Raw genomic sequence first — 18,184 nt, forward strand, 5'->3', positions numbered from 1 at the left:
AATGTAACATTTTCTTTAGTTCTAACGTATAATAAAATTTATTTTCTCAAACCCTATTTTAATCTTTCAACTCCTTAAACTGAAAGAATTTGATACATTTGAATGATATGCATCTTTACCTGTGCTATTTAAACTCTTAATTTAGGCAAGTATTGACCTAAATTCCTTGGAAGCCATTTAAACAAGTTAAAACAACGATACAATGTGATATCTTTTACTGCAAATTTGAAATTAAATTACTTTTATACGTGCAAATTTGTGTAATATCACTTGGGTATCTCCGACTTTAAACAGGTTTAAAAAAAAGTGATGAACATAAAATCAAAGAACCTTATGAGAGATTTTAAAAACATTTTTTTTCTTCATACAAAGAAAGAAAAATAGCGTGCACCACATGTTGGATATAATTGATGTGTATTTTTTAAAAACATTTTTTTCGAAATTTACCATATTTGAATGTCAAAAAACCTGTTATTTTTTTTATATGTCTGCATATCAATTCTGTGTAACTACATTGCTTATTGACAAAATCAATAGAAAAATCTTTTGCATATGGGAACAGTAAAATGTCAGAATGAAATTTAATCTGGTTAGATGAGAATTTTAGATTTCTATAACACATAAACAATCAACATATTTGTGCTATCTTCATTTCTTTTAAGAAAGAAACTATATGTTGAAAAGATATAGATACAAATCAAGATATTTTTTTTAAAATTTATTTAGATAAATAAAAGCTCCACGAACATACTCAACACCAAGAAACATTATAATATATATATTTCCATAAAACATTTCATACATATATAATCTGTTGTATTTGTAATATAAAGTATTATTTCAAGGCCCGTTAAATTCAAAGGCTATGCTTCTGAAATAAAAAAAAGAAACAATTGATTTGATCATAATAATAAACATGCATAGAATTTGTACTATTTTCAATATGACGTTAAGGAAGGAAAAAAATGATTTCATTTATTGGATAATTGATTATTACCGGATACCCTCTTTAACTTACCATTAAATTTATGAAACAGGAAAATAAATTTAAAATAATCGAAGGGCTACAATTGTTAAGTCACACAGGTGCAGATAAGAAAGAACATACTTTAGTGGTATTTAATCTGATTTATTTCCCTTTTTCTAATTGAAAGGGTGATTTTTTAACCCTTGTTTTGCAAGACGAAGAGTCAAAGTTAATATGACATACAACTTCCAATGAAAAAAATAAACCTTCAACTTTAAAGAAGAATGTTCTTCATAACAATTTTGAAAGAAATCTACATATGAATGAATTGAAATATATATTTTGATAAATTAAAAAAGACAATTTTGATTTCAAATGAAGCAAATATGAACGTTCAATTTTGTAGAATTCCACAAAACATTTCAGCACCTATATAAGTACATGCGAAAAATATGACTACAGAAGATATGTCTGCTGATTTCATTTCAAAAAAGAACTGTTGCTTTACAAGCCAACTATAACGTTATGAAACGAAAGACCAATATCACTACAATATAATCACTAAGTAGCCCTTATATAGTGTGTTGTCTAGTTCTGACGTTCGGTGCCATATAAATATTGGTGTGGTCCTATGGCTTTGTGAGCTAGAACTTCCATGTCCTTGGCCGGTCCAGTTCTTTGTGTCAAAGGCTTTACTGTCCAAACCTGTAAGTCCAAATAGTAATATAATAAACTGTACATAAAATGTCATACAAAATAAGATATATACATGTTATATAAATTAAATTTCTTCCGCATAACACTTAAAAGGAAAAATAACGAAAGGAAGTAAAAAGTAGTAATTAATTCAAAAAGCACATTTAAAAACTCAAACAATAAAGAGAGCTAAAGACAACGACTGTAATGAGATTGAATGAAGTGTCATTGAGAAGTAAGCTTCCCCGTTGATTGATCATGTTTGCCATGCTCTGTTTGTTTTAATTGGGGAATCAGAAAACCAAATAAAGTCAGTGTGCAAATATTGATAACATACAAGTACATGCATTTTATTATTTCATATCTGTCTCCTTTATATGGATGATAACATCCAACTAATCATCCTATTTTAGTAAAAATGTATTTCTTTTATACTATTTTAGGATTGAAAATAATGCAAGATCCCATATCTCCATACATATCCAAGAACGAATTTGATGTCGATATTGTATTGATATCGATCGTGATTAGCACTATTAATTTGAAATACTTGGTACTATATATGAGACTTTGTGCTTTGTCGATGTCGTCGATATCGACAATATCATGAAGATATCGTATATATATAGATCCTATTTTTAGATTTTATTTTCACAGTAGGGTACAAAATAATTTTACAAGGTTACTAGTGATGTCATATTCATTCATTATTAGCATGAATATGAAATTAAATTATGATAAGGAAAGGGTTAGTGGTTGTTATTGTTGTGGATTAGGTTCAAGTGTTGGGTGAGGGTGAAATTTGTTAAAATATGTTTGTTTAAATCATGATTCAATATCGATACGATATCTTCGATATCGACGATATCGACAGTAGGGTAAACTTATTAAATATAGTAAATAGTAAATATGCACAAGAGTTGCATGAAGAAACACAGAACTTAGTGTCATGGGATATTTTAAAAATAAAGTTTTTGTATTAGAGTAAAGGTTGGAAAAGTAATATGTTTTAACAATTATGATTAGATATCAATACGATATCATCGATATCGACGATATCGTTAACAGGTACAATCTTCGTAAATGTAAAGTAATAAAACATAAATCCACATACAAAGTAACAGGGACGGTATTTACAAAGGGCTAAGCAAACATGATTCGATATCGAAGCGATATCGTCGATATCGACGATATCGACACCACAGGGAAAGTTTTATAAAAGATAGCTTTCAAGTAACACGTGTTAAAAACACAATGCTAGTATTATAGATGGGAACCATAATTCTTTAAACAATCATGATTCGATATCGACACTATATCGTTGATATTGACAGCAAGGAAGACTTCGTAAAACAGAAAGTATTGTAATAAACACACACACAAGGATTGAGAAATATTTTAGTAAACTATAAAAACGTAATGTGTCGATATCGTAACTACATCGTGTCTTGGATATAACTCCAAGATCTAACTGAAAATATAACCCTATACCGGGACCCAACGTTTTACAGTTCATTCAAACAAGCGATGTATAAGAATCAACCCCTTTCTCTATTAATCTTAAGCAAACGCTAACTTACAGTTGCGATATTAATATAAGCATAACGCTATATCTTAACCTTTACTTACAGTTTTACTTTTAGCGGGGTAAACGCTGTCGTCTCCACAGTCTGAAATAAAAGAAAGTCTCTGTAATATAGCTTTTAATCAAGAGAAATATAATGATATCATGGGTTGCATATTCCCAAAAGATTTACACAAAATAGATGTTAGGGAATCTTAACCAGTATGTTGAGGTAACATTTACACTTTTTTTTTACAATTAAAATCTAAATACGTATTTTCTTTATTTAGTTTTGATCAATTTTAACAAACCTTTCTTGCATTATATTAACATTGAAAAATTAACAATTCTACATAAACATCGACATAAAAGTCAAAATAAACATCTGGCAAGTCGAAATAAATAACTTACAAGTCGACATCCGACCAAAACAACTTTATTTTTTTTTTGGGGGGGGGTCTTTTAAAACGAAGGTACGGATTTATTCAAACTATTAATTCTGACATAAAAGTAGAGAACATTCACCTGATATCTGGACTTGTATAAAGACAGTATGCTGTGTAAGTAGCAGAAAGGGCGGTGCCTAATCCAACGACTACAACAAGAGGGAGGGTCTGGAAAAAAGTCAGGAAAATATAGCAGACATTTTAACGTGTTAAAAGGAACAATCCGCACTTCATAAATGTATATATTAAATATGTTTCATGTTTAAAACTTTTTAATGATAATAATAGTAATAATAGCCTTTATTTATCCAGGATAACACAATTAGCATAAAGCTAGTTTTCATTGTGGTCCTGCATTAAAACATATTTACAACCACATAAGGATATACAAAATTAACATCTTACATGTAATATTAACACAAGATATAAAAGTACAACACATGCATATATAAACATAAAGAAGCATATCTTTTATACAATCAAACATTGGGAAAAAACTATTTGTTTTTTTTTGTGTGTGTTTTTATGACACATACTACGATTTATATTATACATGTATATAATGCTTAATGTATGCAAATATATTCACAGAAAATATTTATATTCTAGTATACTTTTCATATAATTAAAAATATAGTTGAATATTTAAATTTCTTTTGCTTATACATACATATGGTAATTTATTGGGCATTATAATTCAATAATCTGGCTATAAATACACACTAAAAGTGACGTATATCTCACGTATAAATTGTAGTGTGAAAATGTGTACCTGCATGAAAAACATACTGCTTCAAATACCTATCATGCCCCGTTTATGTAGTAAATAGTACTGAACACCTGTGCAAGTCTTTCGTGGATATAAACAATTCAACATGTGCATTAAACTTTAATTTCTTCTCAAAGTTGCAAAGGAGTATGCATTATCTTTTTTTAAGATAATGCTCATTGTCATTTCAATGCGTAAATGTATACACAAATCATAACAAGAGCTTTAAATACAAAGTTATAACGATGACATCTTTTTTTTTTGGGGGGGGGGGCATAAACATTTGATAAAGATTGAAAAAGAAATGCCTGGAATTTGGATGCAAAGGAACTCGACCCAAACCCTTTTCATAGGTAAATCATGATATCCTCAATAAAACCATCATCAAACTATTGCGTGTAATTTAATCAATGTTTAACTTATAACTGAAAGAAAAAATACTTTTTATCTATCCCCAATGCATCTTTAGGTGGTTTACACAGACTCGCAGATACCAATTATACACATTACGCTCAAAGTGCAAGAGTGCAAACATTTCTTCTAAAAATAACAGAGGATTAGCTCTTAACAAATACAAATGATGAAATCCTTTTGCCAATGGTTTTCTATAAATCAATGTGTGTACGTGCAATGTCGTGCGTTTTTTGCTCTTCTGGGAACTTGACTTTGGGCAAATATCATATGAAATACAGGGAAGAGATAGAGGAATGTGAAACCAGGATATAAAATTTAAATTGCTAACGATCTGAATTCACGATAACAACTAACATGTATTTTTTTCATTTTATACATTTGAGGGAAACTCAATGTTTTTATTTTTCTTTTAATTTATAGATATTATGAAAAATAAATGCAATACTTTAATTGAATATCTGTTTTATTTCTTACTGATAACGGTGTTTATACATCTTTGCACTGATATTTGAATGAATACGACAGAGCCTACAGCAGGGAACAAAAAAAAAAGCATGAAATGGAAACCTGGGAAATAAAAAAAAATAATAACTTGCTAAAGGCAATTGAAATATATTTTTAATTGTATTAAAAACAGGTTTTTATTGTCCGGCAACATAAATGCACATATCCTTTCCACTATTTATGTAAGGCAGGTATCTACATTTTAGTCAGCAGATGATAAGAATGAATAAAAAAATGTCAACAGCCATTTAAATTCGCTGATGGAAAAATGATCAGTCAAGTTTGCATAAAATACTGAAAAAAATATAATTCCTTCTCTTTTGTTAAACTAATTCTAAAGACCTTAATTTTGAATCCTCGTATTCATTTTTAAGAAATATCAAAACGAAGTTGAAAAATTGGTTTTGAACCCGAGAAAAAATACTAATAGGTACTTCAAAACCACAGAGAAAAAATGTTTTTGCACCCGAGCATATTTTAGCATTAAGCAGACGACAGTTATGTTACAATTCATTACCCTAAATGAACATTGATTCCAGTATGGCCTGCCAATAAACAGTAAACTTCATCGTGTGAGTACAATTTGTAGCCACATGGGAACGGAAGTGGTTCCAGAAAAGATGAAAGGACAAGGACAAGTCAAGGATACACTGCTAAATCATGCTGGCTTCAGTGCCATTATGCCCAGATAAATGCAGCCTCGAGGTAGGGCGTTTGATTAGTTTAAAACTGTACCTGATTTTCGCTTGGAACCGGCAAGTCAATATGAAAAACTTAAACATGGGTATTGAGTGCTCTTTGCCAAGCACAGGCACTAAATTTAAAATAACAGGCTTTTCACATGAGCCTTGGAGCTGAACACGATTAGTAAATTGAAGAGTCAGTCATATTCGATTGGTCTCTCTCCATATCAACATGACCCAATATATAGAGCTTCTCACTTAGTCACTGTTCAGTGTAATTAATCTCACTGGTGTAGACGAACGTATCGACTAAAATAGCTTTACTTCTAATACAGGAAAGTAAATTAACAGTCATTAGTAAAGCAAATTAACAAGTAGACTTTCAACAGTTTCAAAGGTCAGTGCAGTATTCAAACAAAAATGCATGCAACTGCAATAAAACAGTTTAAAGTAATTAAAGTAATGCAAGATAACCAGCAGGAACACAGGTCAGCATTCAATGTCGATACCCGTGACAGCAAAGCAGCCAGGTTTAAGAATACAAGGGGACCTTTATATCCCCGTGATATCGGAAATATTAACATCGAAAATGGCGCATGCATATTTACGAGTCGTGTTCAGCTTAATAACAAGTTACCGTGTCAGAGTAGGTGTTTTATAATTAAGCATTGATCATTAATTGTTAGAACCGAGCTTAAGTCCAAAATTTGACGTCTTTCAATTGTATTTTGATATAACTTTGCCTCAGTGATAGAATGTGACGGGGAAAAAACATACAAAGAATTGTTATACACAGATTTATTTTTTGCCCCATGATATTTTCGCTCGAACATACTTGCAAATAATTTTACCCATTTCAAATTCGTCAATTTATCGTTTTGTTTAAGACATTATGATATATTATTTAAATTTACGGCGTTTGCAATTCGCCCATATAAGAGTAGGGTGAAAGGGGCGAAAATATAACGGGGGGTACACAGGGAAAAGTGGCTCGCATGATTTTCATATGAAATTCGCACGAATATCATGCGAATTCTTCGCACGAAAAGGAGACGAAAAACAACTCGCATGATATTCGCATAAAAATATCATGTGATTTTTACATGAAATTCGCACGAATATCATGCGAAAAGAAAATCGCATGATATTCGTGCGAAAAAAGAACCCAGGTTTCATATGAATATCATGCGACGACAAGCATATTTTTTGGACCCTAGAAATTGATATCAAACATATTTTTGAGTGCCCCAAAACTCAATCCATTTAATTCTATCCTTCGAATTCTTTGAAAAACAATTTTTGCTTCTTAGCAGTTCCTGCTAATGATTTTTTTTCATGGATAATTCCATGAATTTAATATCTCCTCTTTTTTCTTACTTAGTCAATTAATCCAGGTACAAGAAAGGAATGATTATACAAAAAATCACTTTCAATTTTAAAGAATCAAAACTTGTTTCTGCATTCCTTGACTAAGTAAAGACATTTGTGACATCAACTTCTACATTGAAAACTAAAACCATTGATCTTTTTCTATCTTCTTTATTGAGGTTTTCATCACATAAAATTTCTTTATCTTGAAGTTCTGTTGAGGTGGTGTTGTTAGTAAACACTGAAAATACAAATGGTAAACATTCTATAAGGTTATATTAAAATGCAAAATGGACAATAAATTTTCTGATTTAAATATATGCTCTAAATGCCCTTTAGTAGGATTGATATTTCTTGGCCATGATCAGCTGTATGTCAAGTAAGATAATGTTCTCTTCATGCTATCATATAAAAAGTTGTACTTTTTAGTGAAATTTCTATAAATTCTGCAAACTTGACCTTGCCTTATGACCTCTGTTTTGGAAATTTAATACAATGTATCTAATAATAATTATAATCAACCATTAGGACAGTATATTGAGATCTAGATCTTACTTTTACAATTATAAGTTATTATGTTATGGCCAAGAATTTAAAATTCAATCAAAATGTGACTGATTTGACACTGCTTACATGAACAGCAGGCAGAGTTATTTCACGGCCTCTGGTGATAGTAAAGCAGCCTTTTTATTTAGAATATATCTTCATGAAAGTTATTATTTTATATTTTAAAAGCATATCATGATATCTATATGTCAATTACCCTATGTTAGAGTTGGGATATAGTCCTCTAGACCTTTTAGTCACAAACAATTCTTGTCTATCTAAATGTTTCCATTATAGAATTGTGATTTAAAACAAGAGGCCCGTGGGTCTTACGGGTCACCTGAGTATCATGTAACAACTGTCCAACAATTGAATTGGTTCATGTTTTAAATCAAAGGCCATTAAATTCAAAATTTTGAAAGAGGCACTATTGCTTATAAGTTATAACTATATACTTAGCTTGCTTACTTTAGTTACTTAATACCCAGAGTTAGATCAGGTAACAAAGAAAAAATGTATTTCCACTTTTTAACCAGTTGTGCACTCTACCCCACAGGAACCACTGACCCTGGGGGCACATATTTCAAAATTCTGGAAATTTTATCATAAAATTTATTTCAACATAAATGGTTGATTATTACCAAAAAGAAAATTTCAAAGCATTAATTTATTTTCAGACTATGTAATTCCACCCCAATCCCAAGTACCCTGACCTAGGGGATCTGAAACTAACCATTTTGGAAAAGGCACCTTTCATCAACATTAATATGTACTTAATTAGAACACTGACATAATAATCAGGAGCAAAGGAAAAGGTTTTCGAGGAATTCATGCATTTTTTACTTTAATCATTCATTAGAGCCCCGCCCTAACACCAAAACCCTGAACTTGAGTTTACTTGAGATGACCTAAAACTATGTGAATACATTTGTACTCTTTAGACCTTAAATATAGTGACAAATACCTATACCAGGCTGTTCAACATTGCTGCAACAATCATGTCTTGTTGTTCCTTGGTACATGTCTCTGTGCTTTAACAGTTTCCTCTTCAAGTGATCCATCAGTTTCCACCTCCAGACTGTTTTCTGTAATATTGAACTTAGGAGTTTAGCTTACAAGTTGTGTATTGTTAGAGTTTTCAAACAATTCTGACTGAGTGAAAGTAACAAATACCTGTTCTAAGCTGTTCAAGATATGCTGTAACATTAGGTGTTAATTGTTTTGTGAAACATATATTTATGACTGCTTTAACAGGATCCTCTTCAAATGATCTATCAGTTTCCACCTCTAGACTGTTCTCTGTAATATTGAACTCTGGTTTAGATGGGAAAAATTAAATATGTGCAGCTTAGACATAATTGTTAAGATTAAAGTGTCCAAATTAATTAAAATATTCATCCAAATTACTTACATGTAGTCTTTTGTCAAATCAGGATGATTAAATACTGGGTTACTCTGGTACTTGAAGTTTGATCTTGTGATGATTGACATTTTAACTGTGCCTACAGAGAAACTCAAAAATGTCAGTTCAAAAACAATTTGTTCATAATCTCTATAACATTTTATTACACAAGTCACAAGTATTCTATGAATTAACAAAGTTAACTATAATTTAACTTAAAATTGTCAAAGTTAGCATAAAACATAGTTTTGTCGAGAAAATGTTTAAAATGTCTACTCAGTTAAGACCTCATTTTTCCCTGCAAAACCTCTAGAATCCATGAACTTCCGGGGCTTTGCCCCCAGGACCCCTACCAGGGCTTTGGTCTGGACCCACTGGGGGCCTCAAGGCGGCAACCAGACCCCCTGCCTAAACTCTTGCGCCCCCACCCCCCCCCCCCTCAACTTCAAATCCTGGATCCGCCCCTGATACTCCTGTCTTGCCTTCTTGATACGCCTATTATATAATGTACGTACTACCATGATAACTAAGCTTAATTCTTTGTATCGATCAGCATATATTTTTGAATGTACATGTACACAAGTGAAATACCTAATGGCTTTAACAGCTGATATTTATTAAAAAAAAAAGCAGCTCTTTTCATGAGATCTTTACCAGGCATATCCTTTACCTACTTCTTTGACATATTTTGACTAGGAGTTATTCCACTAAGCTGCCAACTTGTAGGGCAAAGCAGTGAATTTTCCTCTTTAAGCAACCAATTTTAAACATACATGCCAGAAATATTATATGGAGGAAAATATTTACATTCTCAAGATTATGAATTAACAGAGGCTTTAACAAACGTATTTTCAAAAGAAAAATTGTGTTAACTTTACCTCAGTAACCAGTATAACAAATTGAACTTGGACAGTTGGTTGAATAATGAAGGGATCTGGGAATGTTGCCCTACAACATGGTGGTCATGGGGGAACTCTTGCTTTTAAATTACCTCAATGGAAAACCTTGAAAATCTTTGCAGTGTTGTGTAATATGGCTTGCTGCATTTTACATTTCACATGTTTCAGACACTCAAGTGCAACAGTATTTAAAAAAAACAAAAACATTAGACCCATCCTAGTTCACTAAGCCTATGCTAAGCCTTTACAATAGTATCGTGATGATATATAAAGAATGCAGAGAGCCTTTGCCAGGTCCATCTTTCAACACACCAGCATAACGTTATCTACCTGGATCTATTATTTAAGTTGTCAACAAATATTCCAAAGAAAGTTATTACATCTATCTGGTATAAAAAGTAGAAGATTCAAGATGAAATATAAACTTACAGAAAATATGCAGTCGTTCTGCTCTTTCTTGTCTGCTTTCGCAGCCGCATGATGACGTAATACGTGACGTACGGCATTCCATAGTAAAACTACCTTTGGTTCAGTAACGTAAATTTTATAACCGTTGTCATCAACGTTTGACTTCAACACGGAAACAGATTTTCAAGATAAAACAAAATTGAATGAAAATTAAATTTATAAGGTATTTTCTGATTCTGTGACGAATACGAAACCGACAAGCCGAATAAGCCAGGTTCTACTTGCACTTCCTGTTACAGGAAAAAAAAACAAGTCAGCGAAAGAACCTCGTGTGGCTTGTTCCAGACTTTCCTTTTGGCTGATTGCGCTCTAATCCTTGAAAGAAAGGTAAAAATGAATGCTTTTTAAATCGTTTGCCATATTTTGTGTTTGTAATGCAATTATTTATTGATATTCAATTTGCAACGAAAATTTTCAGAGTAAATTCGGATCTTGTTTTTAATTCAGGTTCTACATGTACGTAACACGACAAGTTTGGCTTTCCAGAAAGCCTGAAATGTCATCTCTTTGGTATCAATAATGTCAAAGAAATAATACAGAAAGGGAAATATTTTAATGCAATGAATATATGGATTATTACACCTGAAGTTCCCAAATGACTTATTCAGCAAACTCCACAGTAAAGTACGCAGTTTAATTTGGCCGCAGTATATATATATGGAAAGCATGGACGTCTGCGAGAGCACCCAAGGCGATTTTTGGTGAAATTTCATTCTAGCGGTATTTGTGCTTCTGGGTGTTTACAATTTACTTTCCTTTAACTATATTTTCTTAACACAATATGGAATTATCAACAATACTTATCATTCATTTAAAAGCCGCTAATCATTAAAGTTTGACAGGAATTAATTTAATAAATCCAATTACAGACTAAAAAATTAACATAGATTAAAATTAGAGTTGACCACTCTTCGTTCATTTTTTGCAGCTTGTTCTATTGTGCGAGAACCAGTTTTCCCTTCGCGTCAACAAATCTATATATAGAAATCACGTCATTGTCAATTCTCCTTGTGTGGCTTACCAATTTAATAAGGCATAGTATTGAGGATCAATATATATACGACACACCGAAACTAAAGATATTTATAAGCATCGTTCTTCTTTTCCAAATTTTCCTTGGCTTTCAAATAGGCCTAAACCGAAAGTAGATCACACACTCCTAAGCTAGTTCTTCTAAAAGAAAACCAGTTTACAGGCTACTTGGAACTCTGTAAAACATCGAGGACTCCCGAAAGATTAATGGAGGCTTACACTAGGACTTCACTTCCGGCATACAATCTTAATGTGTCATCTCCCGAGGGAGATGACAACAAGGTGAATTGAGCAGTTGAGCGACACCTATTTGAAGGGTTTACAAAGTCTTGTGTAAGTAATTCAAAAAGTGATTGTGTAAGCATTTCTAGCTCTCTCTGATTGTTGTTCTGTTGAAAATATTTTTTTTTCATCAGATGTAAACACTATTTAAAAAGCGATTTTTATTTTAACTCATACTGCGTGCATAATTTTGACACATGAGTGGAGACTTGTAAACACAAAATAATTTTGGACTTGAGGTCCTACTAAAGATCCATCTTCTTGGGGATTGATTTGAGGGCTATGCCAAAAAATAAATAAATAGATAACTGTTTCATTTGATGTTTTCACCACAGGTACTTGTGGACAGGACCCCCCCCCCCCCCCCCCCGATATTCAACCCCGGGACTTATTTGACATTTTTTTTTTCACAATTTATATTTAGTACACTTATTCAACATGTTTGTGATAGGAACAAATCGTCAAAACCCTAAAATAATCGCTCTACAAAATTGAAAAAAAATACCCCACTACAATACCTTATAAGAGAGAAGGTAAGCAACTTCGGTTTGTTTACATTTAGGTAAACGCTACGGAAGTGCCTATTACCAATGATAACACCCGAGAGTGATTATTACGTCAGGCAAAATCTCTCTCGGACGTTATCGTAATAAGTGTAACATTCTCTATGCACTTCCGTTGCGTTTACCTAAGGGAATTTCAACATTCTAACTGGAATGCTGTTTGTGGATTCTTACGAGATGCAGAGTCAATTCGATAGCATTGACTGAGACAGAAATATATCTAGAGACAGGGTGGACCGACATTTTAGGTGAAAATGAAATAAATACGTTTTTAAACCCAGAAAGACCAGTGAGGGTACAACGTAAACAAACCGAAGTTGCTTACCTTCTCTCTTATAATGTATAGTGGGGTATTTTTTTGTGAAGCAATTATTTTGGGGTTTTGACGATTTGTTCCTACTGCAAACATGTTGAATGAGTATACTAAATATAAATTGTGAAAAATATGTCAAATAAGCCCGGGGGTGGGGGGGGGGGTTCCTGTCCACAAGTACCTGTGGTTTTCACTATTTAGGAATTCTGATCATTCTATGCAGATTTTTTTAAAAATCACCTTTTCAGTATTATAAGTCTGTTAAATTCTTTGTCATCAAATAAGAATAAAATGTTGACGGTACGGCTGTTATGGCGAGAACGGTTATTTATTTTGTAATACATTTGAGACTGGGCTCGGAAAACTGCACATCAGACATTTGGTGTGTCTAGACTCTGACGTCACATGACGTCATATGTAGTTACATATTTCCAAAAAGATTTCAGCCTGAACAGTGATGAAAGTAAATCAAGAACATTTCGTTTACTATTTATCTTCAATACTTATACATAACATTAAATCATGGCATGTTTACTTTAGATTGTAGCTTTAACAAGTGTTTCATTGTGGGTCCAAATTACTGCGTCAAAAAAATCTATCGAATGAATGTGCAGTAGTCCGAATTTTCTCTTTGCACAGGAGTTGCTGTAAGAGCTCACAGTGACGAGCGTCGCTTCACGATGCTTGCTTCGCTCGCCATCACAATTAAAATTAAATATTTTATTTCATTTGGTTACTATAGCAACCCAAATTTATGTACTAGGTTTAAAACACACTGTTTCATATGATATCTGACACATGCCTCTATAATGGAGTAAAGGAAAGTACTAAACACAGGGTCTTTTGTTTTGCTCAAAGCATAATTTATTATACATGCAGTACCATCAAAATGAACTTAATCAAATGTCGAACAATATATGTAGAGAGACAATCTTTCTTTTTTCAATTTTCAAATTGGTAATTTTTTTTTAGGGCTACAGTTTTAATTGGGACTCCTGTACTAGGAATATCATATCTTTAGCAGAATTGTGCCATGAATTAAAAGGGAACTCTTTTTTTAGGTGCACATGATGCAAAGTCCTTGATGGTGTGTAGGCTGTTTGTCAACATCTGAAACCCACATGAATTTCAGGGTAGGTAAACTAGGTATGTTTACTCCTAATTTTCTTTCTTAAAAGGCGCATAAGGCATATTTTGTCTGATTTTAAAGTTTTGTCTCAGCATTTATTTTTTGAATTATTTTTTATTTCATGAATTATCTGCTGAGAGTCTATTTAATTGATTAATCAAAGCTATATAGTAACACATACTAGTGAAATTAACTTCTTGTGTGAGACTTTAAGATATACAAATTGACAAAACATGGACCTGTCAAGTGATATCATTGTATTATTTATTTTATTTCATGTCATCCTAATTTAGGAATTGGTTCCAACTGACCTAAACAATTGGAATATTAGTATGGGAAGATATAATTTTATAATAAAATTTCTTTATAGGAGATGCTTGTCAGGAGCCAAGACTGAAAAAAAGACTGAAAAACTGCCTTTAAACACAGACATTATTCATTTCAATGGACAAACTAGAAACATCCAAACAATATTACATTAGAATCATCAGAGACTGTCAATTTTTATCCCTCACTGTGGCAGAAACACCTAAATAAACATTGAAAAGATAAATTTCTTTGTTCATTGCTTTTCTAATGATCTACGAATATTGCAAAATATTTATGCGAATTTCACACGATTTATACATGAAAAACTGATAAATTTAAATTCGCATAAATATCATGCGAAAATATGGTCACATGAAAATCGCATGAATTTCGCATAAATATTATATGAGGACATTCGCATGAAATTCGCATGTGTGATTTTTCACACGATTTTTGTATGATTTTCGCATGAATTTCATGCGAAAAGCAAATCGCATGAAAATCATTCGAGCCACTTTTTCCTGTGTAAACATCACCCTGTAAACAGTAGTTGCAAACAAAACTTTTTTTTTCCGATTTTCAATACTTAACATTTTTGATTCATGGGAAAGGACTACTTTGAGGCCAAATGACTTTGTAATTTATGTGTCACTGAGTCACTCTTACTTGGTAAAACTAAACATTTCTTTATTTACTTCCCTAAACGTATAATTTAATGTATGATGCAATAATTAATAATTCTGGGAAAATACAGTTATTTGACATTGGAAGTGAAGTTGTTTTTCTCAAGGAACATCTATAAGATAACTTTTCAGCAAAAATAATCTCCAAGTATATTGATTATCGATTTTCTTCTACAGTATGCCTTTAAATAAGAGAATAAATTATCTTTCAAGCATGTGTTTGTGTCATAAATACATTACGTAACGCATATTGCACTAAATCATTCCAGACTTCTGTTTCATAATTTAAAAATAAACATGTATTAATTCAATTATTTCTGGTATCCTCGTTTAGGCGTTTTCGTTGCATTTACTGCAACAAGCACAAATGCATAACAGAGCGGTGATTTTTCTTTTCAATGATAAGCGCTCTATGAGTACAGTTTAAATGGAGAATATTTTAAGAAGGTTAAATTGTGCATTCAACAAGAAAGTAAAGTATTTCTACAGTTCACACGTATTTGTCATTTATTGATCATTGACATACGTAACTATATCTACTATAAACTAAACAATCCACATACCAATATGTCGTTTGGGTATATACTGTGCGCGATATTTTCTGATACAATGCTTTTAAAGTGTATTCTATCTTTTTATTCATGAAACATATGTATACATTGTTTTTAACAACCACCACTATTTACTATTTCAGCGTCCCTATGTTGGATAACATTAAGTCGACATTGTGTCCATAATGCTCTATTTAATTCCTTGCACGTAATAAAATACATATAAATTTCCCTCCCCAAATCCCCTTTCCGGTAACACGTTCTTTTCTATTAAACTCAAACTATCCCTAAGTAAATTGTGGAGTCTATTATAATGATTAATGGAAGGGACGCCGAAAGATTAGATAACATTAAACATATCCTCTAAAAAACATGTTGTTAGGAAACTTTTATTCAGGGAGGCTGCCTAACGGCAAAATTCTCTTTTAACAATCTGCAACTCCACAGTTCTTAATGACATTGTTATAATTAAAAATATTGGTAGCTTACATTAATTTGTTGTATTGTTTTTTGTATTACAAATAATATTGTTGCATTCTACGTATATTACTGTATTCATTGTTTCAACGCTACATTCTCCATAATATTGCTCTATGAAGACGAGACTGTTGTATTATTGTTCTGAGTAGCATTGTTGTCTCTAAATACACTTTTTGGTATTCTTTAATTAAAATTCTGTGTTCTGTGTGATACTTACGCCATGGTGATTTTTGAGATGATGCCTAAAAACATCCCAAGGTAGAAGCATGGTTTCTTCCGAAATATGGCCTGAAAATCGTTGCACTTCTAGGTTGTCAAATGGTATTTACCTTGAGAGACGAAATGGGGTATTTAAGCACGTTTGACCTGAAATGAGGTAGGTTATTAACAAACATGTTGGTGAACCAAAATTATCAGCAGTTTTGTTTAAAGTCATCATTTAGAAGGTTCAATGGTCGATAAAATAACATTGTCAGGAAATATACTTGTCACTGAGTCAAATGCTGACTGACGTTTATCATACTAATTGTTAGTTCCTTATATACATGTACATACTGGACTGTCGACGGATTTCTCTGTTATTTGCCGATCATGACAAGGATAACACTGCGGATGTGACCGGTCGGCAGGGAATGCTCACTCCTCCATGGCACCTGATCCCACCCCTGATGTTTAAGAGGTCCGTGTTTGCTCCGCTTCTATTTTGCATTGCTTACTAGACCTTTGATCTTGAATGCACGTTATCTCAACATATTTCATTTCATTACTGAGCATAAATCCACCAAAGGAAGTAAACAGAAATGGCCCTTTTAAATGTAATTTAAAAAATATCTATATATAGGATTCTTTATGAAATATACGTATCAATATAATTGATAACTAATGTAAAATCTTGAAAAAAAACTTTGTAGTGTATATTGTAAAAAAAATACTCCTTAAATGACTCTTTATGTTTAAGGAAACAAAGTTTGCCTACTACACGATTTTACTTCCTGTTTAGTGATTTTATAGCAACTAAGCACATTTTTTAAAATATAAGCAGTTAAAATACTTTTATATATTTATTTAAATATATTATCTTTTTTGAACAAAAGAAAATCAAATGGATAATTATATAAGCAAGAGAAATAGAAATGATAAATCTTTTAGGTACTTTATTTCATGAACCAATTACAATCTAAAAAAAAAGAATCATTTAAGAACCAATCTACCAGCTTTGTTAAAATTCACAAAAAAAAACCACTTTTTTTTTTTTACAAGAAAACGTTACGATTGTTGTTCTTTTCTTTTTAATTATTATTTGCTTCATAAATTAATGAAATTTAATTTTAATTATATGAAACTAATAAAAACTTACCCCACCAAGTCAGTCGCTAACAATTCCTTATTACCACTGATTTTCCTCTTCGCCTTTCGCTCAGCTCAATACAATATTAATCAATTTTTTCCGGAATTTTTCGAGCTACATAGAAAGACGCACGTATGCAGACGACATAATCGATCTGCGTCACCTTGAGACAAGGTCAGATTGATCGCGCGGGGGATGATAGTTCGGTATGTAATAAAATACAGCGTCACGATAAGGAGTTTTTTAGTTGTTTATACATTAACAAAACATCCGGTTTCTAAAATTTATCTAGCTTCCTACAACAGGACAGGAAAGTTATGTTTAGGGCAACTAAGGCATGCATCGCTTTGTTTATATTCATTCATGATCGCATTATACACTACCGATGCATGATATATATTGGAATTCCCTTGTTTAGCAGAACTGTTTTGTTTCAGATTTGTTCATGATAATGATGCGTAACCATTAACGTCCTTAGAAAACACAAATTAAATAAAAATTATATATAAATATGCAAATACAGTAATTATGTCCTTAGTTATCAATATATATAAATTGCTAAAAATCGACAAATTGAACATAAATAGATAAAAAGTCGAGGGCACATTAATTTCTATTCCTTTATATGTACAATCAAATTTGTATCTTAACTCTTTACAACTTACAGAATTGGTATGCAACATACATTCAATCCTCGCATCATAGAAATATTACTTTACCATTTCCCCGCAAGCACTTTATAGCGGGGTACAAATTTCTCTAAAGTTT

General features: G+C 32.0%; 2 long non-coding RNA genes across 2 annotated transcripts; one reads left to right on the top strand and one right to left on the bottom strand.

Moving 5' to 3' along the window:
• Positions 1-716: 716 nt before the first annotated feature.
• LOC134261130 (uncharacterized) lies at positions 717-17,674 on the bottom strand. The gene is made up of 5 exons (XR_009990749.1): positions 17,426-17,674; positions 16,286-16,434; positions 3,753-3,841; positions 3,293-3,333; positions 717-1,672 (listed from the first exon to the last, which is right to left on the bottom strand). It is a non-coding gene; the product is annotated as an uncharacterized LOC134261130 (long non-coding RNA).
• LOC134261129 (uncharacterized) lies at positions 12,030-14,598 on the top strand. Its single transcript, XR_009990748.1, has 3 exons — positions 12,030-12,091; positions 13,978-14,049; positions 14,416-14,598. It is a non-coding gene; the product is annotated as an uncharacterized LOC134261129 (long non-coding RNA).
• Positions 17,675-18,184: the final 510 nt, after the last annotated feature.

Source organism: Saccostrea cucullata, unplaced genomic scaffold, assembly GCF_032062105.1.
Source record: "Saccostrea cucullata isolate Sc308-1 unplaced genomic scaffold, CSIRO_AGI_Scuc_v1 ctg437, whole genome shotgun sequence".
Classification (NCBI taxonomy): domain Eukaryota; kingdom Metazoa; phylum Mollusca; class Bivalvia; order Ostreida; family Ostreidae; genus Saccostrea; species Saccostrea cuccullata.